General features: G+C 45.9%; 1 protein-coding gene across 1 annotated transcript in view; it reads left to right on the forward strand.

Moving 5' to 3' along the window:
* Nucleotides 1-17,935: 17,935 nt before the first annotated feature.
* The window catches only part of LOC141203900 (uncharacterized), a 29,198-nt gene continuing 21,997 nt past the window's right edge, over nucleotides 17,936-25,136 (forward strand). The window contains exon 1 of the mRNA XM_073663874.1: nucleotides 17,936-18,004. The gene's annotated coding sequence lies outside the window, so the exon portion shown is untranslated. The remainder of the gene's footprint in view (nucleotides 18,005-25,136) is intronic.

Genomic DNA, 25,136 nt, shown 5'->3' on the forward strand with positions numbered 1-25,136 from the left:
CCCCAGATTCCTAAAAATGGAGATGCTATGGGTCTCGGAAAATGGTGCCATTTTTTTTTTTTTTACCAAACTTTGGATTTTTTTTCACCACTTAAATAAAAAAGAACCTATACATGTTTGGTATCTACAAACTCGTAATGAGCTGGAGAATAAGAATGATGGCAGGTCAGTTTTAGCATTCAGTGAACGTGGTAAAAAAAACAAAAAAACATCTGTGGTATTGCAATTTTTTTGCAATTTCACCGCACTTGGAAAATAAGCCCTCACACGGCCATATTGACCAAAAAATAAAAACGCTATGGCTCTGGGAACAAGGAGAGCAAAAAACGAAAATGCAAAAACAGAAAATCCCAGGGTCTTTAAGGGGTTAAAGATGAGATAGCAGGTATATGACACAAACTGCAGAAAATAGAGCAGGGGCAGTGGAAGTCAGAGTCAGCACCATTGATGATCAGATAGCCGATACAAGCAATGAGAGCTAGCTTGCAGCACAGCAAATATCAGCACTGCTGGCAGAAACAGATGATCTTGAAAATAGGTCAAGGCTCAATGATATACCACTTATTGGTGTGCCTGGAAAAATAGAAGGCTCCTTTCCTACTGAATTCTTTGAAAACTGGCTGAAATTAATAATCAGGCTTGAAACCTTAACCCCCTATAAGCTGTAGAACAAGCTCACAGGATGCCTACCCATCCTCTTCCTCCTGGGCTTCCACAAAGACCTGCGCTGGCTAAAGTTTTACCGGGACAGAGATATTATCCTGCGACAGGCAAGGGATCACCCAGATGTAACTATCAATGGGTCCAAAATCTCGATCTTTCCAGATTATTCTATAGAAGTGCAGAGACAAAGAGCCAGATTCATTGATATCAAAAAACATCTAAGAGATCTGCATGTTCCATATTCAATTATTATATTTAATAAACCTTTCTGAATTGACGTCTTCAATAAACCAGCAGCACGGGAAGTATCCACAAATTTCTCCAGATCCTGATATTCATCAATTTTGACAAACCTATGGATCCGCAGCAACTGAACATCAAACTTAAAACACCAAAGAAAAGAATATGGATCAGGTTAGCACAATCTGATACAAATACTCTTAAATGTTTGTTGGATAAGACCCTATTTGCGCTACCTTCCTCTTTGTGTTTTTTCTTGGATACAGCAGCAATACCTTGGAACCGTCTCCCGGTCTGGCAATTGTCAAATGAGAGCCCGGCAGCAGAGGGAATTATCTATATATCTACATCATGGAATATTTTTACAATCGACTATCATCAAGGGAACGGCTCATGTTAGAAACTATTGGACAAACAGGTGGATTCATTATGGACATGGACAGTTCTACAAACTCATTTAGTGAGGAGGACACAAATGTTTTAAGAAACACTTTTTATCACTTCAAAGATGCATTAAAAGAGGAACTTCATTTTGGTCTGGATGCCCGGTTTTTAACTATATGGATGAAAAAATATGTCTGAGGGGCCTCAGGTTGGTACATACCTCTCCATTTCCTAATGACAATACGTTTACACTTGAATGGGACCCTAATTTAAATAATTGTATGCACATTATGTTAACATGTTTCCCTAAAAAGAGAACACAATTGTGTGAAACTGCAACTGAAAAAGTTCTATCTTTAGCTAAGGACTGTGAAGACCCAGGGTCTTCCGTGGGCAAAGAGACAGGGATGATTATCGTATTATAAAAAAGAAAGAAACACAAAGTGTGCCCCGAGTGATAGAGCAAAAATCTAAAAATTCTCTACATATACAACTAAAGGACAAGGCTAATGAATGTATTGATACAAACAAAAAAAAATATTGAAAAAAATGAAAATAAGATTGAACCGAAGATAACAAATAACAAAATAATTGAGATAGTCCTACCACAAAGAATTGAACCTTTATCAATTGCAACAGTTAAATCTACAAAAAGTACAGTGAGCAAGAGCAGAAATTAGACAAACACTCCTCCTATACAAAATTCAAATATACTACTTCCATCTTCTGAATGGAAAACCTCTACCTTCATTTTGGTTTTTAATGCAAAAAAACATCTAGACAACATTAGACTACATATAAATAGAATCAATGAAGAAAGGAAAAGAGCTTGTCTAAGTAAAAATGAAAAACGGAGACAACTAGTGGCAATAAACTAAATAAAAGTCTAATTCCACCTAAGGAAATTGAATCTCTTGCTCTAATCAAATTCTCAGATCCCATTTCTACTCCACTACTGTACCTCTCGATATATGACACTACATCAGACATTGTTTCCTCTACTAAAATAACAAGCAATACTATTTGTGAAGACCCGGGGTCTTCCGTGGGTGTAACGCTACTCAGACAACACAGGGTGATGGTAAAACAGCGTGGCAATACTTTATTGAACCACAAAGTGGACAATAAACACACAGAACAGTCCCAGCATATACCCAAGATGGTACAACATTACACAGTCTCACCCTTCCTTCTCCGCCCGCTTGGGATTGAACAGCTCCCACTTTGGAGACTTCCAGGGCCGACTACCTCAACCAGTTGCCCCCCCCCGCTTCTGGTGGGTCACCACAGAGAGGAGGTAGCGGCAAGCATAGAAAGCTAGCAGTCCATCGAGGTACAGGACCAGGAGACCCAAGGGTCCCACCCTGGCCTCTCCGAGAGTTTCCATGGGCTCTAAGCGACCGGTGGGTCCCTCTTAGCAACCCCAAAACAACATATCCATGGGGCCAAGTGACTTCTTCGTCCTCTCCCAGACTCCCCAAAAGTATCCATGGTCTCTAATGGTTAATGGAGCAGATCCAAATCTTTTCAGTCAGGGCCAGTACCCTTAGGCTAGAATCATGTAGAATACAAATCTGTGTCTCTTTGGATAATGCCATGCAATCCATCTATTGTCCTGAAGGATGTCTCTCATTCTCCTTCTAAAGTCTTTCTGATGTTCCTTGATTCTCTGTCCCAAGACTCACTGCTACAAAAAACACATGTCCCTTCTGCTTCTCTTTGCTTCTGACTACAGACATCCCTGTTTATATTAATCTCTGTGTGAGGTCATCAGGCACAGGTAAGAGGTAATGGTGCAGGTCTCAGTTATTATTGAGCTAATCTATTTACATAGTTGGTATCACTGGGCTGTTGTAAAAAGCTGGCTTTTAGTACAATTAGCATATTAGCAAACAGCATTGTTTCCAAGAGGAGACCGCAATCAGGGTTAGACAAATACTAATCTGACCTTTAGAAATACACAAACATGTACAAGACAATTTAAACACAATAATATACTGTAAACACAATAGTGTATTCTCTTGACTTAACAAATCTAATCTGGCTTATTAAGATTTTACTCTGTATCGTCACACTATTAGGCTGTGTGCCCACAATGCGTTTTTTAAGCGTTTCCGCAGCGGCAAAAACGCTTAAAAAATGCATGGTAGAAGGCCTGCCATGTTCCCCAATGATAATCCGCATGTGCTGTGCACATGCTGTGAAAATTTCCGCTGCGGATTATCATTGCGGAAAAAAACGCAGCACTACCAATTATTTTGCAGAAATGCTGCGTTTTTGCCGCCATTGACTTGCATTAGACCGCATGGATTACGCATCACTGCATAAGTAGATGCGCATTCCATGCGTTCTAATGTGTGGATGGTACCCAGGTCTAGAGAAGAGGAGACTCTCCTCCGGACGTGGGTACCATTGAAAACTGTAAAAAAAAGAATAAAATAAAAAATAATAATATATATACTTACCTTCTGGCGGCCCGCGGTGCGCTCCTCCTTGCTTGGCAGCAGTTCGCGATGGAATAAAGGACCCGCGCTGACGTCAGAGTCATGTGACGGGTCATGCGACGCTGACGTCGGCAGGTCCTTCAGTGTACCGCAGCCGGGACGGTGAAGCAAGCCAGCGCGGGCCATCGGAGGGTAAGTATAGATTTATTTTTTTATTTTTTGACATTCTCTCGGGTCACAGTATATAAATCCATGCTGTTTGTATGGATTTATATAGTGTGACCAAGTTGACAAGCACTTTCCAAGTGATGCTGATCGCTTGGAAAGCGCTTGTCAACCCGCAAGCGGAAATGCAAGTGAAGAACGCTTCACATCCGCATGTCCCTGGCAGGAAAACGCATGTACAATCCGCATGTACAATCCGCATGCACAATCCGCATGTACAATCCGCATGTACAATCTGCATGTACAATCCACATGCACAATCCACATGTACAATCCGCATGCATTTTTTTCTGCCAGGGAGATGCAGAAACGCTCAGGAAAAAATCCTGAGCATTTCTGCATCGTGGGCACATAGCCTTATAGTGGAAAATACCACAACTGGTACTAAAGGTCTGGTATCTTTTTTACCCCGGGCTATATCTCCCAAGAAAGGGCAATTAGCCAATACTTCTCCCCCAAACCAGGGAAAAGAAAAAAAACTACTAGAAGAACGTGAGGAGGAAGAAGAAAAAAAAAGAAAAGAGGGAAAATAAACCTACCCCAAGCCCCAAACAATAATACCCACAAATGTTTTAATCTGTCGACTACCTTTTATCAAATGATGAGAAATTAATATTATCAAAAGAACTTTCCTTTTGTCCCACAAACAAACCCAAAGACTTTGATCTTTTTTTTAAATCTTTAGGTATTTACGAGGAAAATTACACTGAGAAGACATTTTACAATAAAAGTGCGAGAACAGCCTGTTGTTTCTTTATCACAAACTGTTTTCCAATTTCATGTGAATGTAAAAACAAAATCCAATTGTTATCCAATAGAGAGTAAGGGACATCACATTAGCACCTTCCATGATATAGTTCTTGATAAATTAAAAGAACTTACAATTAAAGGAGGTCCACCACAAAAAATAAAAATAATCTTTCAATATCTGAGAAGAAAGCCCTACAATCCTTATGTAATAATGACAACTTAGTCATTAGAGCTGCTGATAAAGGGGGTATAGTAATACAAAACTGCACAGATTATTGCAAAGAAGTATGCAGAATAATATCAGAAGTATAATACTATCAGAAAATTCCTTCAGACCCTTTACCTAAAGTGATAGTAATATATAATAATTTGATCAACAGAGCAATGGAGGAAAATATATTAAATCTAAAAGAAAAAAAGTTTCTCAATCAAAAATCCCACTACTCCCTTCTTTTATCACCTTCCAAAAATCCATAAGAGTCTTACCAGTCCCCCTGGGAGACCTATAGTATAAGGCATTGGATCTCTGACTAGCAATCTGTCAGAATATATTGACAAAATAATGCAGGATCATGTGTCAAAATTACCTAGCCATCTAAAAGATTCTACACATCTAACTCCACTTCTACAAGTGATACAATGGGAACCGAATTATGCTTTTCTCACTTTAGATGTATCATCTTTATATTCAAATATATCATATCAGATTGACATGTTTCAAAAAAAAATTGACGGATGTCAGATTGTCCAGTAGACAAAAATAATTCATCTATACAGGGCTATCCTTTATTTTAAAAAAATAATTATTTTACATTTGAAGGTGAACATTACCATTAGACACGAGGCACTGCGATGGGTTCAAAGGTCGCACCAACCTACGCAAATCTATTCATGGGGGTATTTGAGGAGATGTTTATTAAAAAAAAAAAATTGAAAAAGTATATAACTTTATATAAAAAATAGCAAAAGGCAATGGTACTTACCAGCCAAGATTTCAATAAAAATGCACACCAGCCGGCCCCCTTTTGTTAGAAGTAGGTAGCACAGGTGCGGAATGCTGATGAACAATAACTCTCATCCCCTCTCACTGGAGGAGCAACTGCCTAGCACTAAAACTGCACACAGATGAAACTTGGAGTAGGGTGCAATTCACACACATGCGGCACCGTGCCTAGTCAGCATCCTATTACAAGCCCCTGCTATTCGATTAGGCGGGATGCCCGGCACCCTATCCGTGCATCGCAGAGGTGCAAAGCCCCAACTCACAAGGTCACCATTAATGGGCCTGGCTGCGCCCTGGCAGATAAAAAAAGTGCATTCTACTCTGTGGAGGCCAATGGGGAGTGCATTCTACTCTGTGGAGGTCGAAGGGGAGTGCATTCTACTCTGGAGGCCGATGGGGAGTGCATTCTACTCTGTGGGGGCCGATAGGGAGTGTCGCGCATGATGATGGAATTGGATACATCGGTCTGGGGAACAACGCACATGATGGGATGAGGTACACCGGTCTGGGGAACATCGCACATGATGATGGGATTAGATACACTGGTCTGTGGAGTATCGTGCATGATGATGTGATTAGATACACGGGTCTGGGGAGTATAACACATTCAGGGATTAGATAGTTTTTCACTTTATGCTGTATTTCTTACTTGAAGTTGTGATAATCTGATCTCTACTATACATAGCAAAATACACATGCGCTCATACACACAGGAAAACAGAAAAATTCTCACACACAAGAAAATACGCAGGCTCACACACACCGAAAAATGCACACGCACGCTTACACACAGAAAAATACACATGCACTCTCATACACACAGGAAAAAACACATGCACGCTCATACACACAGAAAAATACACATGTGGTGTAATACATGACCCCGCTCCGTCCACTTCTATAGGTGCAGGGGTGTAATAAGATAGAATAGATAAATGTCCTGTAAATATATAATTTCACATGCCCCTACATATAATAAACTTGCCTTTCATGTGGCACTAAAAGGTGTTTACCCTAATAAATGAAAAAAAACAGCGCCTATTTTTGGTAACCAGCCAAGGTAAAGCAGACAGCTGTGGGTTTATATTATCAGGCTGGAAAGGTACCTGGTTATTGGGCCCTACCCAACCTAAAAATAACAGCCCGCAGTCGCACCAGAAGTGTCGCATCACATTAGATGAGAGAATTCTGGCGCTTTGTCCGCCTCTTCCTGATTGCCATGGTGGGGTGGCAATCAGGGTAATGGTAGTTGGGGATGATGACAGCTGTGATTTGTCAAAAATCATAGCTGCCATCAACACCAGTAACGGAGAGGCATCTATCAGACACTCCGACTACTAACCCACTAATGGAAAAAAAAACAGAAAGATAAATGTTATTTGAATAAAGACTCCCCGATACTTACCCTGGTTCACCAATTTATTTTTGAAAAAAAAAAAAAATCCCAAGCAGGTCCGACATAGTCCATAGTGTTCCCATGACGATCCCTGAATCCGACGTCAAAAGGCTATGGAGCCTTTTTCAGAGAACGAGGGTTTATAGGCCGTAGCAGCAGCCCATCCGAGGCCCACTGCGCTGCACGAGACCCGGCGGCTGTGATGAGCAGTGGCGTCAGTAACTACACCGCTCATCAGAGTCGCAGAGCCCTTTGCATAATGGCCCCATATAGTGCCCCACAGTATAATGGCCCCTTACAGTGCCCCACAGTCTAATGGCCCCATATAGTCCCCCATACAGTATAATGGCCCCATATAGAGCCCTACATAATAATGGCGCCATATAGTGACCTACACTATAATGGCCCCATATAGTGCACTACAGTATAATGGCCCCATATAGTGCACCATACTATAATGTGCCTCACATATTGCTCCACAGTGTAATGTTGTCATATAGTGCCCCACAGTAGAATGTGCCCCATAAAGTGCATCCTGGTGTATATGGCCCCCATCATCTTTCTCCCAGCATGTGTGGTCCCCATCATCCACCTCCCTGCGTGTATGGCCCCCACCATCCACCTCCCGGCGTGTATGGCCCCCATCATCCTCCTCCCTGTGTGTATGGCCTCCATCCTCCTCCTCCCTGCGTGTATGGCCCCCATCCTCCTCTTCCCTGCGTGTATGGCCTCCATCTTCCTCCTCCCTGCGTGTATGGCCTCCATTTTCCACCCAGCATGTATGGCCACCATCCTCTTCCTCCGGGCGTGCATGGCCTCCATCATCATCCTTCCGGCGTCCATGGCCCCAATCATCCTCCTCTGTGTCTTCCTAAACTTAATCTCCCAATGCAGTACAGACCCACAGGGAAATTAAAACCCTTTTGGTTGCAGGTTATAGATCTTAAGGGGAAAATTGAAGGGGAACTAAAGGAGTATCTTGTGATTAATAAAAATACAATTTATTTTTTATATGTATGGGAAGCCATGAAGGCCGACCTTAGAGGAATATTTATAAAAGAAATCTCAGCAGCTAAATCCCGGACTAAGCAGCAGGATCAGTTGGTGTTTCAGGAATTGGGAGCTGCAGAGAGTGCGATGATTACAGATCCAACGCCGGCTGCGCAATACAGAAAGCAGCTCAGGACCTGCTGAATCAGGGAACATTGCAGCTGCAGGAAGGAAGAAGCTGCTTCACAAGGTGCAATAATGTGAAGAGGGGGGAAAGCTGGTCACTTATATCTGTGATAGCTGCTGCCCAGAGGGACTCGGCCTTTATATCCAGTCTGGAGACTAGGGAGGATAATGTGTACAGTCCACAGTGGACATACTGAAAATGTTGGAGGAATACTATGCAAAGTTGTATACTTCTCAGGCTCAACTCTCAGAAGAACAGACCCTGACCTTCCTAGATAAAGCTCAGCTCCCGCTCCTTTCCTTAGACTCTCAGAATTTATTAGATGAACTACTTGATATAGAAGAGTTAGAATGGGCACTGAGCTCAATGGCCAACGATAAAGCATCGAGAATGGACAGTCTTCCAGTGGAAGTATATAAGAGATATAAGGAAGTATTACTACCAGTATTATTGGAGGTATACAATTCGAAGGAGGATCATTGCCACATCCATGCATGAAGCCATAATTACAGTGTTACCTAAACAAGGCAAGGCCCCCAGCTTGCTGGCATCCTATAGACTCATCTCTCTTTTAACAGTAGACATCAAACTTCTTGCTAACAGACTCTCAAAAGTAACCTGAATAATACACCCCGATCAGTCTGGGTTTATGCCTGATATGTCCACCACGATCAATCTCAGAAGGCTTTATATTAATATACAAGCAAGGGCTGATAATATTGGTCAAAGGGGGATCCTGTCTTTGGACGCAGCTAAGGCCTTAGACAGTGTAGAATGGCAATATTTGTGAGCTACATTGCGGCAGATGGACAAATTTATATGATGGGTGCAACTGCTTTATTCGGACTCAAAGGCCAAAATACGGGCGAATGGCTCTATGGCTAATCGATTTTTGTTGCACAGAAGTAAAAGACAAGGGTGCCCCCTGTCTCTCATTGTTTTCAATAGCAACTGAACCTCTTGCGGCAGAAATTAGTAAAATGTCTGAGATAAATGGATTTAAATATGGGACCAAGGAAGAGAAGGTGGCATTGTTTGCCGATGATTTATGATTATTCCTTGGGGATGCTCGGAGGTCTCTGGAGAGCATGATGGCAACTATCTCTAGCTGACTTATTCCTTCCAAAGACCATACTAAGGACTAGGGAGCAATTAATAAGGGTGGAGAAATGGCCATTCGGGCAAACAGGAAAGAGAAAGGAAAATTCAAAAAAATGGGGATGATCACGATAATTACAATAAAATGGCGAAGTTCCAGCAGACTGACTGATACGACTGTTAGGCCACAACTCCACTGTCAGTATTTGGTCAGTATTTTTCCTCGGGAGTGGAAGCCAAAACCAGGTGAAGAACAATCAGAGAAAAGGTATAATAGAAAAAAAGTCACCAATTCTACATTTATCACCCCCTCCCGGTTTTGGCTACCACTCCTGAGAAAAAATACTGGCCAAATACTAATAGTGGGGCGGTGGCCTTAAAGGCAAACTCAGCAAGAAGTAAGAATGAAGTTACCACTCACAACAAAACACTGAGCTTCAACAAAACACCTTAAAATTTGTTATAGAGATTGATTAGTCCTTTCTGTCTGAGCATTGGCTTCAGGGTGGTAGGCGCAGGAAAATAAATGAATTCCCAGTTTATTACAAAAATCTCTGCAGAATTTGTAGACAAATTGCACTCCCCTATCAAACACAGTGTTAAGGGGGATCCCATGTACCCTTACTGTATGAGAAATAAAAAACCTGGAGAACGTCTCTGCATTAGGTAATCCTCTGACAAAGGAATAAAATGAGCCCGTTTAATGAATCAGTCAACGACCACCCAAAGACAGTCTTCCCACCAGACAGAGGCAAATCTGTGATGAAATCCATGGACAGATGAGTCCACTGTCTTTCTGGAATTGCAATGGAGCCAATACTCCAACCGGACTGCTATGATAGACTTTAGCGTGTGCGCAAACTTCACAAGCAGATACAAAATTTTTAATATAATTATAATTATACATAGATGGCCACCAAAAAAGGCTAGTACTAGCTTTCTGCATAGCTGTGAACCGCAGATGACCACTCATGATTAAATCATGAAACTCCTGCAACAGACACAATCTTAGGTACACAGCTACAAATAATTTGGTGAAAAGAGCAAACGATAGTGTTCGGCCTTCCTCCGCGTATGATGCTGTGGGGGATTTAGCATACAGCTTAACCCTCATTCATACTCAATTAAATAGCATTCTGTAATCTTGATTTAATGGTGATGGTATGAACTTGATAGTGTGGTAAAAACTATAACACAATACAAAATGATGACAGTCAGTACTGGGTACATTAAAGAAACTAGCACTAACATAGTGATAATACAGGTTACAGTAAACAGGAATAAATGAGGTAAAGATCACAGCCACAGGCTCTATTCTATACAGAATGCATCAACCTGAGTACAGTGCAAGAGGCATTAACTAAATGGTGTATCTCAGAGCACAATACACTTCACTTTACAGTATTTCACACCAAACATGTGATTGTATTTGCTCTTACCGGAATTATCTGACAAGGGAAAAGTTGTAGAGAGTGTAGAGCCAGTCACACATCTTATCTGCTTCCCTGAAAGCCCGGGAAAACTGATTACAGGAACTCTTTCACCCTGAGGAAGGAGGGGGGCGGTCCCTCAGCACACATTATTCTTAAAGGGGACAGACTCTTGTGACTATAAGAGTATTACTAGATGTTGTGCAGCTTCTAAACAACATAAACAGACAACTGGTGACCACTACAGGTCACAACTAGAATAACTCTATGAACATTCCCTTAGCTGCTCATGAGTAGACAGAACACTCCCCGCTTGGAATCAATGGATGCCACCATTTGACTCTTTTGGGGAAAGCAGCAACACGAGTTCGGTAACTGGCCTGAGGAACAGTTTGTTCTCTCCAAGCTTACCCACTCTAACCTCCACTTTGCGTCCTTTCCCATCCTTGCTGGGAAAGGATTTGGTGACTAGGTCGAGTGGCCACTCGTTTCAATGCGATTGACTGTTTTTCACGAGTACAACATCATCGGGTTTGATGTTAGGATGGTCTTTCTGCCACTTCATCCTGGTTTGTAGAGTGGAGAGATACTGTTTTCTCCATCTGTCCCAAAAGGCATTAGACATGCTTTGTACTTGCCTCCATTGTCTTCTGTAGAGGTCTTTGTCGTTGAACTCTCCAAGTGGAGCACAGGTTTTCTGTGTGAGCAATACTGCAGGAGTAAGGACTATCGGGTCTCCGGAATCGCTGGAAAGTGCTGTCAGCGGCCTGGCATTTATGATAGCTGAGACCTCAGCCAAGAATGTAATCAAACTCTCATGTGTGAGTCTGGTGTTCGCTTGCAAGAAGATAGTCTAGTATTTTGCGTGCTATCTCTATCATCCTTTCCCAGGCGCCTCTCATGTGCGAAGAATGTGGTAGGTTGAAAGTCCAAGTGCATCTTTGCTCACCTAAGTACCTTTCTACATTAGTAGATTGGAAGGGATTTGGAGTTCTCTGGCTGCTCCAATGAAGTTCGTGCCTCTGTCAGAGCGAATATGCTTCACAGGGCGTCTGATCGCGATGAAGCGTCGAAGTACATTTATGAAGCTCGATGTGTCCATAGATTCGATTACTTCAATATGGACAGCTCTGATGAGCAGACATGTGAATAGAACTGCCCAACACTTTTCTTTGGCATGGACTTTCCTAGTGCGTCGTGTAGCCACGGACCAAGGGCCGAACACGTCTAGTCTGACGTTGGTGAAGGGGGGTTCAGTACTAAGTCTGTCGGGTGTAAAATTGGCCATCTTCTGCTTTTGAAACATGCCACGAAGTTTGCGGCACATAAAACAGTTAAAGATGAGTTTGCTTACTCTTCTCTTTGCTCCAATTATCCATAGTCCGGTACGTAAGTTCCCTTCGGTAAAAAAACGTCCTTGGTGTCTCACTAGGACGTGATGATGTTGTATGAGAATAGTTGTGACATGATGACGTCCCGGAACTATTACTGGGTGTTTCTCTGAAACTTCTACTTTGGCTTCTTGAAGGCGGCCACCTATTCTCAACAGTCCGTTTTGGTCGACTATCCGGTCGAGCTTCTTCACCACATTGTCTCTAAAAACAGGTTGTCCCTTGTTGAGGTTGTCTATTTCTTTGTCATAGACTTCCCTTTGTACTACACAAAGTATCGTAATCTTGGCCTTTTCTAGGTTGGGGGCGGTGAACGCATGTTTGCAGTGATGCCAACCTTAACAAGGTCTCTGACTCGTAGGTATTGCAGACTTGTAGGACTGAGCCACGTGAAGTAGGCAAGCGATGGCTCGAACGAGTGACTTCCAGGTTGAGAACCTGCTGAACCGATGAGATTTGAGGCAATGACCTGAAATCACTGTATGTAGGGCAAACACTTGAGGACGAAGTTCTTTGTCTGCATCCAGATCCACTAGTTCGAATGTATCAGGCTTGCTGCTATGGGGCGCCGAATAGTACAAGGAAGGGCCCATACCACGTAGTGTCCTTAAGATGACTGGGTGCGACGGATCTAGTCGCATAGTCTGCAGGATTGTGGTGAGTAGACACGTAGTGCCACTGATTAGGGCAAGTGGATCTTCTTATCCTCAGTACCCGAATGCTAACGTAGACGTAGAAGCGTCGCGTCTCGTTGCAGATGTATCCCAGTACCACCTTGTTATCCGTGTAGAATTTGGCATTTTTGATCTGCAGATTCAACCCATACAAGATAAGTTTGGCCAACTCAACTGCAAGGACGGCAGCACAGAATTCCAGTCTGGGTATCGTGTGTTCACGGAGTGGCGCCAGCTTTGTCCGACCCATGACGAACTCGATATGGCTTTGTTCATTCACGTCTGTGGTCTTTAGATACGCTACTGCTGCTATCGCTTTGACTGATGCGTCACAGAAGATACAAAGTCTCTGAGTCTTGACTTCTGTGGATGGCACGAGAGTATAGGGCCGTTTCACACAAAGGTCGGTCAAGGCTTCAAGAGACTTCCTCCACTCTGTCCACAAGTCTGCCTTTTCTGCTGGGAGTGGATCGTCCCAATCAAACTTCCCTTCCCTGATCCGTACCTTTCTGCGCCCTCTTTGGCAGAATTTCGGAGGCCTTAGATAGCGACTGCTGGGGAGGAACTGTTCCCAAAGATGTGGACCCTCATCCGGTACTCTGTGATGTCCTTATCGGGGTCATTATCGCGGTACCAGAAGAACCTCAAGTAGTTTCTGTGGTCCTCCTTGATGAGGAAACAGTGGAACATCTGTTGTATGTCAGCCATAAATGCCACCGTATCTCTGCGGAAACAGAGTAGCACCTCTAGGAGCCTGTTGTTGAAGTCTGGGCCTGACAGTAGGACATCTTTCAACGAGACGTCTTCACATTTTGCGCTTGAGTCGAATACCACTCTTACCTGACCTGGCTTCTTAGGATGGTACACTCTAAAGATGGGTAAGTACCAACATTCCTCTGAATGCCGAAGTGCAGGTGCAATCTCCGCGTGGTTGTTCTGGAATATCTTCCCCATGCAGGTAAAGAAATGTTCCTTCGTCTCAGGTGACTTCCGAAGCTTGTGTCCGAGGGAGATGAATCGACTGTAGGCCAGTTCTCTGTTGTTGGGTAGACGTCTTCTCCGGGGTCGGAATGCTAGAGGTGTGACCCAACTGTTTGACTTTTATTTGACTATCTCTCAATCCATGACGTCCAAGAATATCCTGTCTTCTATGGACTCCGCTGTCTTGTTGTCTTCCTTTGTCCTGCGGAAAACTGCATATCCTATGTGGTCTTGTTCACCTTCACAGGCGTGGTCTTCGTTGAAAGGAGATGAGAAAGGGCAAGGCAGGTGAGTGCTGCTCGGTAACTCCTTTACCAGCAGACTATTTGGACATGGCTGGAAGAGAGATGGACGTCCATTTTCTAGCACGCTGGTGAGCATACTGTTGACTGAAGTCGGCTTGTGTGCTCCTCCTAGACAGACGTCTCCTATTATGACCCAACCAAGGTCAAGCCTTTGTTCGTGCTTCTCTGGCTGCGACAGCACTCGAGGGGGTGGTCCAGGGTGCAAGGCTGTATTGTGATCCGTGCTGCTGCATTCTGCACATTTCATGCTAACTTCACAGTTCCTGGCAAGGTGAGAGGTTATGGCACAACATATGAAGCAGATGTTGTTTTCCTTAAGAAACCCTTTGCGCTCCTCTAAAGACTTCTCCCTGAAGGCTCTGCATTTTGGGAGAGGATGTGGTTTCCTGTGTAGAGTACACTGCTTACTGACATCTTGAGGTTTATTCTCTTCTGGAGGGGACCTATTCGCCTTGTGAGGAGGACCTGTGGAAGTAATGTTAGTTTTGTGGACTGCCACTGGTGTTCTACTAGCTTTGACACCGGGGGCAGTGGGACATGACAAAGTGAAGTCGAAGCTAGGGTCGTTTCTGATTTTAGCTTGTAGGGCGACAAAATCGACAAACACTGTAAAAGGGGGGAACGGTACATTATGAGTCTGTTTATAACGCGAACCATATGTGACGCACTTATCTCGTAGGTTGTCAGAAAGTTTTTGAACAATCGGATTGACACCCCTGGCGGTGTCCAGGAATGCCACTCCAGGTAAATCTCCTTCCGCCTGAGCCACCTGAAGCTCCGCTAACAAATCGCTTAGTTCCCTGAGCTTTTGGTAACCCTTAGACACTATTTTGGGAAAATCATGAATTCTCTTATATAAAGCATTTTCTATTGCTTCTATAGACCCATAACACTCATCAAGTCTTTCCCACACCTTGCGTAGACCTGTGTGTGGATGCTTTATATTAATGTCTCTGATTCTTTTGGCGTGTTCAGCGGACTCGCTTCCAAGCCACTTTACTAGGAGGAACAGACAGATAGACTGGTATAAATATGCAAATTCATTTTATTAGAACATATTATAGAGGGTAATAAAAAGACAATAGGCAGGGTGGGTACAATATCAATTCATGAAACAATATATATCACCCAATGTATGGGCTAATATCAGGGGAGAAGTATAATGACCTACTAGCTCTGAGATATGTTCATAGTCACTAATTATTGCAATTTGCCCTGTGGCCAAAAAGCGCCTAACCTATCCATAGGTAACTCATACAATCGTGTTAGTGGCCAATTTTTAAGAGCCCAGTGGCCCCATAATTTTTATGGTAATAGAAAAGGCATAATGCAATGGATGTAAAATCCAAAATTGGACAAACAATGCACAGATGGAAAAACTGAGCTGAGTTGTATGGACATCAAAAAAAACCCCTTAGTACCTATAAACCCATTTAGCATATTGCTTACCAGGGATGGAGGAAAGGTGGTGAGGGTGGAACAGCGCACGACGCGCGTTTCGCGGTACAGCAGTCCACTTTATCAAGGGCAGAGAATATATGATGAAAGGAGATTAGGCCCATCTATATATACACAGCGTAGATGTGCATGTGTGCCCGGGAACACCGGAAGCGCGGCCGCGGCAACCGGAAATGCGTCACCGGCATCACATGATCGCAGGGATATGGTGTTTCACGGCGCATGCGCGACGGGTCACATGACTCAATGACGTCATGGCAGGTCCTTCACAACACCGCGACCCATACAGTAGACCAGACGGAAGGGAGAAAACACCGGGAGGACATCGGAAGGTAAGTATAATCTTTATTTTTTATTTTAAATTCTTTTTTTTTACAGGTTCTATGGTACCCAGGTCTGGATGAGAGTCTCCTCCCCTCCAGACCTGGGTACCATCCGCACATTGAACCGTGTGATATCTGCATTTGCAGATGCAGTGGTGCGGATGTCACGCGGTTCAATGCAACTCAATGGCGGCGATTACGCTGCGTGTCCGCAAAATGAATGGACATGCTGCGGATTTTTGAGCGCAGCACAAACTCTGCGGAAAAATCCGCAGCATGGGCATTGACATTGCGGCTTGTCATTGGGGACCATGGGGGATGGATTACCTATTGCTTTTTAAGCGTTTTCACTGCGGAAATTTCGCGGCAGAAACGCTTGAAAAACGCATAGTGGGCACGCAGCCTCAGAGTATTACTAGATGATGTTCAGCTTCTAAACAACGTAAACAGACAACTGGTGACCTCTACAGGTCGCAACTAGAATAACTCTATGAACATTCCCTTAGCTGCTCATGAGTAGACAGAACAGATAGGACTTTACGAATCTCAGCTTCAACCTCCAAGGATATCACAGAAACCACAATGCCCTCAGGGAGAATGGAGGTTTTGGGGAAGAAACAGAACTAAAACTGCTTGGATCCCGGCCTGAAAGTGATAGAGAAATTGAATCTAGAGAAAAATAGGGACCCTCTGGCCTGTCTAGGAGTTAGCCATTTAGCTGATTCAATATACGCTAAATTCTTCTGGTCAGTGACCACAGTGATTGGATGAACTTCTCCCTCCAGAAAATGTCTTCAAACCTTAAAGGCTAATTTAACAGTAACTCACAATTCCCAACCACAAAATTTATTTCAGCAGATGAAAATTTTCTTGATAAAAAAGCACATGGCCGCAAATTGGTCAGAGTCTTAGAACATTGACATAAAACGGCCCCGACCCCGACCTCCGAAACATCCACCTCCACAATGAATGGTTCTCGGAGATCGTGTTGGATTAGAACAGGAGCAGACATAAAACACTCCTTCAATTTTTCAAAAGCCCCAATAGCATCCGGTGACCAAACCTTGAGATCTGCCCCCTTGAGTGTGAGGTCATTAATCTGAGAAAAAAAAACTAAAGAATTTCCTATAATAGTTGGCGAATCCTACAAAACGTTGCAACACTTTCAGGTCACTAGGTTGGACCCAATCTATTATGAAATTACCCAGGGAATAAAACTTCCTGAACAGAAAAAAAAACATTTCTCAATTGTAACTAAGAAAGAATTTTCCCTCAACCTTTCTAATACAAGACGGACATGTTCCTGGTGAGAATCCAAATCAGGAGAGAAAATTCTATCATCAAGATAAATCACAAGAAATCTCCCGATGTAATCAGAGAAATATCATTCAGAAAGTGGTGAAATCCTGTTGGTGCATTGGAGAATCCAAAGAGCAGGAGAAGATTATCGAATATAACCTCAGCACCGTACACCTCGTACACGCACGGCTCTGCCCCGTACGCCTCGTACACATCGTACACGCGCGGCTCCGCTCCGTACGCCTCGTACACGCGCGGCTCCGCACCGTACGCCTCGTACACGCGCGGCTCCGCTCCGTACGCCGCGTACACGCGCGGCTCCGCTCCGTACGCCGCGTACACGCGCGGCTCCGCTCCGTACGCCTCGTACACGCGCGGCTCCGCTCCGTACGCCTCGTACACGCGCGGCTCCGCTCCGTACGCCTCGTACACGCGCGGCTCCGCTCCGTACGCCTCGTACACGCGCGGCTCCGCTCCGTACGCCTCGTACACGCGCGGCTCCGCTCCGTACGCCTCGTACACGCGCGGCTCTGCTCCGTACGCCTCGTACACGCGCGGCTCTGCTACATCCACACTGTAAACCCCTCCTGACCCCACACATAAGCTTCAGCTCATCCAGCACCATGACAACCAGCACAGCAGAGTCCTGCATCCACTGAGGCCCCTGATCATGTGACCCCTGACTCCTCCCCTCCTGTGACCTCATCACAGGTCCTGTGCGCACACAACAGCCATATATGTGGTGGCGGCTCTGCAGGTGGAGGTATGTGGAGACCCCATTACTGGGCGCAGGGGGCATTAACCCCTTCAGCACGGAGGCTCTTCTGGGATCTTGTGTTGCCCCTATATAAGAATCATAATGTTTTGTTCTGTTTTCTGTAATAGATACATACGACCCAACTATGGAGACAGGAAGGGAGGAAACATATTGTTCTCATGGTACAGGGCCCCTTTACTGGCCCCACAGTGTAATGTTCCCATAGTACCGCCATCCCCCCACACAGTACAATCAGAGGCATAACTAGGGTCTGATGGGACCCGTTGCGAGATTTCGACCTCCCCCCATCCTGATACATACAGTGGGTACGGAAAGTATTCAGACCACTTTAAATTTTTCACTCTTTGTTTCATTGCAGCCATTTGGTAAATTCTAAAAAGTTCATTTTTTTCTCATTAATGTATACTCTGCACCCCATCTTGACTGAAAAAAACAGAAATGTAAATTTTTGCAAATTTATTGAAAAGGGAAAACTGAAATATCACATGGTCTTAAGTATTCAGACCCTTTGCTCAGACACTCATATTTAAGTCACATGCTGTCCATTTCCTTGTGATCCTCCTTGAGATGGTTCTACTCCTTCATTGGAGTCCAGCTGTGTTTAATTAAACTGATAGGACTTGATTTGGAAAGGCACACACCTGTCTATATAAGACCTCACAGCTCACAGTGCATGTCAGACCAAATGAGAATCATGAGCTCAAAGGAACTGCCCAAGGAGCTCAGAGACAGAATTGTGGCAAGGCACAGATCTGGACAAGGTTACAAAAGAATTTCTGCTGTACTCAAGGTTCCTAAGAGCACAGTGGCCTCCATAATCCTTAAATGGAAGAAGTTTGAGACCACCAGAAGTTTTCCTAGTCCTGGCTGTCCAGCCAAACTGAGCAATTGTGGGAGAAGAGCCTTGATGAGAGAGGTAAATAAGAACCCCAAGATCACTGTGGCTGAGCTCCAGAGATGCAGTAGGGAGATGGGAGAAAGTTCCACAAAGTCAACTATCACTGCAGCCCTCCACCAGTCGGGCCTTTATGGCAGAGTGGCCCGACGGAAGCCTCTCCTCAGTGCAAACTTATGAAAGCCTGCATAGAGTTTGCTCAAAAACACATGAAGGACTCTGTGAGGCAGTGACCGGGATCGTATACGAGGGACGTTATATGTCCCCCAGAATGTGTATAGAGACCTATTAAATGCATTGGAATGCATTGCAGTCACATACCCAGCTGCGACTGCAATGCAGGAATGAAGGCGAGCAATGACCTGGTCAGACTACCTGGCTAAGGCAGATTAAGTAAAACCCGGCAGGGCCTTCATTTCTTGGAGGAGGTCACAGGAGGCAGTGGGGCGGACTCCTCCCTCCAACCCGAGTTTTCCAGTGGCTCTTGCCACAGGTCCTTTAAAATCCCTGCACTAAGGATTAGTGTTGTTCTATGTTGGAACCTGCTAGGAGGATAGCAGGAAAGCAGGATTGAGTGTGGCTGAACCCACGCCTGGGAAGACTCTGCACCTGTCAGGGTTTGAGCAGCCTGGCGCCGCCGTTGCCCCCGGCAACCATTGTTTATGGACTCACGTTAACCCGGCTGCGAACCGGAGGACTTTCTGATTACCCGTGAGTTGCTGAATAAAAGCTGTTTAAGTTGGACTTGTTTGGGTCACTGCCTCAGTTACTGCACGGTGTGAACACCGCCGCCCTACAGCTTGGTGGAGAATGCGGGAATTGTGACTGAGGCATACCCCACCGGCAGCTGCATGACCACAATCTGGCCTGCCACCTTTCAGTTCCACCCCGTGAACAAAATGGAGGAGCTGTTAAAGCATCTGGGACTCGCCCTGCAGCAGCAGCAAAAAACAAACGAACTGTTGCTGCAACAGATGGCTGCCCTGCGGGAGACACCGACGGTGCCAGCCCTGGAACGTCGAGAGGCCCGGGACAAGGTTCGCTCAGCGTTGAGGAAGATGGGACCGGAGGACGACGTGGAAGCCTTCCTGACCATCTATGAGCGCACAGCAGAGCGGGAAAACCTACCAGCCAGACAGTGGGCAGAAGTGGTGGCTCTGTTTCTCGTCGGCGATGCCCAAAAGGCCTACTTCGACCTAAGTCGAGAGGACGCCCAGGACTACCAGAGGCTCAAAGGTGAGATCCTTGCCCGGCTGGGGGTCAATACATAGGGAGGGCTCAGCGTGTGTTTTCGTGGGCCTATGTGGAGACCCGACCCGCCTGGTCTCAGGCTTATGACCTCCTGCAGCTGGTAAAGAGGTGGCTCCAGCCTGAGACTTTGTCTCCAGCCCAGATGGTGGAGAGGGTGGTGGTTGACCGACTGGTGAGGACTCTGCCAGCCGCTATCCAACATTGGGTGGGGCAAGGGGACCCTGGCACACTCGACCAGGTGGTCAGCCTGATCGAGCGTTACTCAGCCACTCAGGACTTTATCCGGGACTCTGCCCCCTCGCGGCTGTCACGCCGATCTCTGCCAACACAGGAGTCGGGAAAGGGGACGCGTCCCTCTGCTGGGGACAGTCTGCACCGTACCCCTGCTGAAGGGGAACCTCTGAGTGAGAGTGGCAGGAGACCGATTCCCTCCCAAACTGTCATAAAACCTAACAGTACCTCCACCCTTAGGTGCTGGCGGTGTCAGGGGCCGGGACATGTGGTTGCTAATTGTCCCCTGACTACGGAACCCATGGACTGCGGATATAGCCGCCGGGTCTCAATGTATGCCCAAACCGTCTGCACAGTGAGCGCCGACCCCCGGGACAGTGAACTCCAACTATGCCAGGTACTGGTTAATGGGTACTCCACGGAGGCCCTCCTGGACTCGGGGAGCCTCGTGACTCTGGTACATGGGTCGCTGGTGGCAGGAGACAACCCCAGTGGACGGCCAGTCGGGGTTGTGTGTATCCATGGGGACCTCCGAGAGTACCCAACTGCGGAGGTAGTTTTGTCCACGCCATGTGGAGACATAAAACATGTGGTGGGAGTGGTAAAAACTCTTCCCTATGGGACTGTGTTGGGAAGAGACTTGCCCCTGTTCTGGACTCTGTGGAAAAACAAAATCCACTCTACCCCGGTAAAATGTATTACAGACGCTGTACCCGACGAACCTGCCGTAGGAGTGTCCAACCTAGGGACAGAGTGTGACCCCGATATGTTTCCCTTAGAGGTGCTGGCAGGAGAGGTCGCGGAGACCCCATCGATCCCCAAGCTGGAAGTGTCCCGGGACACGTTTGGGACGGCTCAGCTACAGGATCCCACCCTGACTCAGGCGCGGGAAAGGGTGGTAGAGGTAAACGGCGTAGCCCAACAGCCCAATGCAGATACTGTATTTCCACGCATGGTAGTCAAGGGTGAGTTGATCTATAGGATAGATAAGATCAGGGACGAGGTCGTGGAACAGTTGGTAGTACCTCAGTCGTACCGTCGGGTGGTTCTAGATTTGGCACACACACACTTGCTGGGTGGACACTTAGGGGTAAAAGAAACGCAAGAACGTATCTTGCAGCGGTTCTTTTGGCCTGGGGTTTATGCGGAGGTCAAAAGGTACTGCGAATCCTGCCCCGAATGTCAGTTGACCTCACCCACCGCAAGTTTCCGTAGCCCATTGGTACCCCTACCAGTGATAGAGGTACCTTTTGAACGGATTGCAATGGATTTGGTAGGACCCATTGTAAAATCCACCCGTGGCCACCAACATATACTGGTGGTTGTCGACTATGCAACCCGGTACCCGGAGGCTATACCACTACGCTGCACCTTGGCAAAACTGATTGCACGGGAGCTGTTTGCCATGTTCTGTCGCCTTGGACTACCTAAGGAGATCCTGACGGATCAGGGGACCCCTTTTATATCCAAAGTGACAAGGGAACTGTGCAAATTGCTAAAAATTAAACAATTGCGCACCTCGGTGTATCACCCTCAAACCGACGGGCTAGTAGAACGGTTCAATAAAACCCTCAAGTCCATGTTAAAAAAGGTGGTTTCTAAGGACGGAAGGGATTGGGACATGTTGCTACCCTATTTGATGTTCGCCGTCCGTGAGGTACCCCAGGCTTCCACAGGGTTCTCTCCCTTTGAGTTATTGTACGGCAGACACCCTAGGGGTCTGTTGGACGTAGCCAAAGAAACATGGGAACAAGAGCCGACTCCACATAGGAGTATAATTGAACACGTGGCTAGTATGCAGGACCGGATCGCGGCGGTCATGCCCATCGTGAAAGAACATCTGTTAGATGCCCAGGCAGCCCAGAGGCGCACATATAATAAAAGAGCCAGAGTCAGGTCTTTTAACAAGGGCGATCGGGTGTTAGTACTGGTATCCACAGCCGAGAGTAAGCTCATGGCCAAGTGGCAAGGGCCATATGAGATTTGAGAAAAAGTGGGGGAGGTAAATTACCGGGTGTATCAGCCCGGAAGGAGGAAACCTGAGCAGCTTTACCATGTAAACCTGCTAAAGCCTTGGAAAGATCGAGAGTGTTTAGTTACAGACGTCACCCCGGGCATATCACCAGAGAGTTCTCTACCTTCAGCCAGGGAAGCGTTCGAGGAGGAGGTCAGGATAAGTGATGCCCTCACTAAACAGCAGCGACGGGAGGCTCGCTCGCTGGTGCAGCACAATACCGACGTGTTCTCAGAGCTACCAGGTAGGACTACGGATATCCAACATGACATTGTCACCGAACCTGGGGTAAGGGTGCGAATAAGACCGTACCGGGTACCCGATGCCCGGAGGCAAGCCATCACAGCTGAGGTAAAACAAATGCTTCAGTTACGCGTCATAGAGGACTCACGGAGTGAGTGGGCTAGCTCCATCGTACTGATTCTGAAACCAGACGGATCGTTACGCTTCTGTAACGATTTCCGGAAATTGAATGAAGTGTCAAAGTTTGACCTTTATCCAGTGCCCAGGGTGGACGAGCTGATTGAGGGACTGGGGCAGGCCCAGTGCTTTGCCACGCTCGATCTCGCCAAGGGTTGCTGGCAGGTACCTCTCGCAGATTCGGCGAAGGAAAAGACTGCCTTCGTAACTCCGGAGGGTCTATACTACTATGTGGTCTTACCTTTCGGGTTACATGGGGCCCCGGCTACATTCCAGAGGTTGATGGACATAGTGCTCAAGCCTCATCAGGAGTACGCGTCCACGTATCTAGATGATATTATCATCTTAGCACCGACTGGCATACGCACCTATCACAGGTACAAGCGGTGCTGGATTCCCACAGAGCCGTGGGGTTAACGGCAAACCCCCAAAAATGTGCGATAGGGCTAGAGGAAGCCCGATATTTGGGGTATGTGATAGGCCGAGGAGCTATCAAGCCCCAAATCAATAAAGTTGAGGCCATAAAATCTGGCCTAAACCGTCAAGTACAAAACAGGTGAGGGCGTTCCTTGGCATCCTTGGGTATTACCGCCGGTTCATACCTAATTTTGCTGGGCGAACGGCGGCCCTGACCGATCTCTTGAAAGGGAAAAAATCAGTAATGGTTCGGTGGAACCCTCAGGCAGAAGAAGCTTTTCAGTCCATGAAGTTGACTCTGTGTGGACAGCCGGTCCTCATCAGCCCCAACTTCAAGGTAACCTTCATTATACAGACAGATGCCTCGGAGGTAGGCCTAGGGGCGGTATTGTCACAAAAAGTGAATGTGTTATGTTCTGCTACCAGAGCTAAGGAAAGAGAGGAGATCTGTCCCTACGATAGAACTCAGCTTAATCCCTACGATGTAACAGGGAACCTGATCCTGCGATCAGACCTGCTAAAGTCCTAAGCTAGTCTGTACGGAGACCTATAGATGTGGGGAAGGAATCCCTACAAGTACTAAGGACTGGGAGGAATATGGGACACCTCCTAACAGAAATAGTAGCAGACAGACGAACAAACAAAATATATAGAACATAGAGGTCAGTAGACCAAGCAAACTAACAGAGCAAGACACAGAGCACAGGCTAGCTAGAAAGTAGATATACAATGAAGTCCAGCAAAGCCAGAAGGGCGGAGCAGGATTAAATAGGCCAACAAGGTCATGTGACCAGCAAAGGAAAAAAAACCTAAGAGCAAGGTTCTAACAGTACCCCCCCTTCTAATAGGATCCTCCGGATCCCCTAGGACCAGGCTTATCAGGAAATCTCCTGTGAAACGCTCTGATAAGTCTGGACGCGGAAACATCATCCGACCTCACCCAAGAGTTATCCTCGGGACCGAAACCTTTCCAGGCCACAAGATACTGCAAACTACCTCTATACAGTCTAGAGTTAAGGATGCGAGAAATTTCATATTCCCCGTCCTCCACCACCGGAGGAACAGAGGCAGAGGCGTCACAATCCGATACAACAGCTTTTTTCAACAGAGAGACATGAAATACCGGATTAATTCTCCAGGAGGTAGGAACCTCCAACCTAACAGCAGATTGGTTGACAACCTGAAGCACCTTAAAGGGCCCTACAAACTTGGGACCCAATTTCTTTGAAGGAATCCTCAACCGCAGATTCCTAGAGGACAACCAAACCATGTCACCAACAGCGAACAAAACCTCCTGTCGTTTCCTATCAAAGTAGTCTTTAGATTTTCTGTTGGCCTCCTGAAGATTACCACGCACATCCGTCCAAACTCTCTCCAAATCACCGGAAAAATTCTCCTCCTCAGGCACGGCAGATCCCAACTTGGAGAACGACCCAAACGACGGATGTCTCCCAGAACAACAAAAAAAAGGCGAACAACCAGCAGAAGAAGATGTATGATTGTTCAGAGCAAATTCAGCAAGTGGCAGAAACTCAGACCACCCCTCTTGATTGTCTGCCACAAAACAACGCAAGAACTGCTCAACATCCTGGTTTTTCCTTTCTGTCTGGCCATTAGATTCAGGATGATATCCGGACGAGAACGACAAATGAACTCCCAACCTATCACAAAAGGCACGCCAAAAACGAGCCACGAACTGAGGACCCCTATCAGAAACAATGTCAGTAGGAACGCCATGAAGTCTGACAATTTCCTTGACAAAGGCCTTAGCGAGAGTTTTAGCGCAGGGCAGTTTGACGAAAGGAACCAAGTGACACATCTTGCTAAAACGGTCCACGACCACCCAGATGACAGTAAAACCCTCAGAGGGGGGAAGGTCAGTTATAAAG

The sequence above is a fragment of the Phyllobates terribilis genome, unplaced genomic scaffold (assembly GCF_046119375.1).
Source record: "Phyllobates terribilis strain yellow unplaced genomic scaffold, ASM4611937v1 Scaffold_130__1_contigs__length_5004896, whole genome shotgun sequence".
Classification (NCBI taxonomy): Eukaryota; Metazoa; Chordata; class Amphibia; order Anura; family Dendrobatidae; genus Phyllobates; species Phyllobates terribilis.